At 34.6% G+C, this 1,768-nt stretch overlaps 1 protein-coding gene across 2 annotated transcripts in view; it reads right to left on the bottom strand.

Moving 5' to 3' along the window:
• LOC101848733 (thioredoxin reductase 1, cytoplasmic) overlaps positions 1–1,768 on the bottom strand; it is a 65,929-nt gene that overhangs the window by 20,858 nt on the left and 43,303 nt on the right. The gene's annotated exons all lie outside the window — the stretch shown is intronic.

Below are 1,768 nucleotides of genomic sequence, written 5' to 3'. Positions count from 1 at the left end.
AACCTGAATAATTACTAGATCTAGATCCAATGAGACCTGTGTACTTAACAGGCTTGAGTCGATAGGGCCAAACCTAGATCTAAGTACGGCTAGCCACTTCGCTGTACAATTGTGGTCCCGTTTAATGTTTACATGACGGCCATTATTGTCATGTGGAAGTGAATCTAGATCTAGATCTAGATCTAGATATCTCTAGATTCTATCTATATCTAGATCTAGATAGCCAAGATTATCTATTTCTAGATCTAGATAGCTAGATCTATCTAGATCTAGATCTAGATCTTGATTAGATCAATAATTTTAATTCAGTTTAGATCTAGATCTATATCTAGTTTCTAGATATCTATAATCTGGGCCTAAATCTAAATAAGAAACACGTAAAAATTACTACAGGGGCACTTAGGCCTTGCGTGATTTAGTGCACACGGGACCGCTATTGTACAGGAGTGCCATTGTTTAAAATTCCTAGCTTCAGTTCCTGATCATTGATTGATTCTGACATTGGGGAACAGCTCGATGTGTAGTTGATCTAGATCTAGATCTAGTCAACAGTTTGGCTGCTGGACTCTAGCAGTGGCCATATCTTTAGTTTAAAAAATATCCAATCTATAATATAATATGTTAGACAACAGTTCATTGCAGAGCACCACTGGCTGTTCTATCGTTCTTAAACTGTAAGATCGAATCTACTTCTACGTTTCGTTAACTCCTAGATCTACATCACCATGTTCAACTCACTACCGATTTCCGTTCATAAAAACTTTACAATTCTCAACTCACTATATTAAAAATGTGAACAAAAACCAGTCAAAATAAATACCAAACAGTTTATATGAAAAAACCCAAGGCAAAACTGCCATTTTGAAATTCAAAGTAGATTTAGGCTTCTATTTCAGCGAGTTGAACAGTGCGCTCTTTCTTCCTGTCGTTTGTTTACGCCTTAAACGCGCAGCTAGCTGGTTACCAAGGGGAACCATTTGGAACGAAAATGAGGCTGTTGTCTCGTCTTGTCTTACTCCGTCTTGGGTCTAACCTGGTCTATTTTTAGCTCTCCCGAGAACGAAATAATCTAGATCTAGATCTAGGTCAAGTGCTTTAATTTCATTTTTTTGTCGTTTTTCATCCCAAATCTGCTATTGTACAACATATTATAATGAGATACAACTTTATTGATCATGTAAAGTGCAAGGAAGAAGCAAAAATGTACTTAAAGATGCAAATTTCCTTCCAAAATGAGTCGAATCGAGGCTTTCTTAGCCCCCTTAGTTATGTTTACAACGATATCTCACCTCCATGTTTACAACAATATCTCATCTTTATGTTTACAACAATATCTCATCTTTATGTTTACAACGATATCTCATCTTTATGTTTACAACGATATCTCATCTTTATGTTTACAACGATATCTCATCTTTATGTTTACAACAATATCTCATCTTTATGTTTACAACGATATCTCATCTTTATGTTTACAACGATATTTCATCTTTATGTTTCCAACAATATCTCATCTTTATGTTTCCAACGATATCTCATCTTTATGTTTACAACAATATCTCACATTCATGTTTATAGCCATAAATAAATCATCTTCCGCGGGTGAATTCTCGGCTGATCAGTGTGGTCGTGAACATTTAACACAACATTAGCGCAAAGACTTAACAAAAACATTTCTTTCTCCTCATCTAGGTGGGTTGATTTCATGTAATTATTTGTTTATTATTATTATCATTATTATTATTAGTTTTATAATTATTATCGTTAC

The sequence above is a fragment of the Aplysia californica genome, unplaced genomic scaffold (genome assembly GCF_000002075.1).
Source record: "Aplysia californica isolate F4 #8 unplaced genomic scaffold, AplCal3.0 scaffold00067, whole genome shotgun sequence".
NCBI lineage: Eukaryota > Metazoa > Mollusca > Gastropoda > Aplysiida > Aplysiidae > Aplysia > Aplysia californica.
The sequence above is the reverse complement of the archived record's forward strand: the minus strand, read 5'-3'. Positions and strand labels throughout refer to the sequence as shown.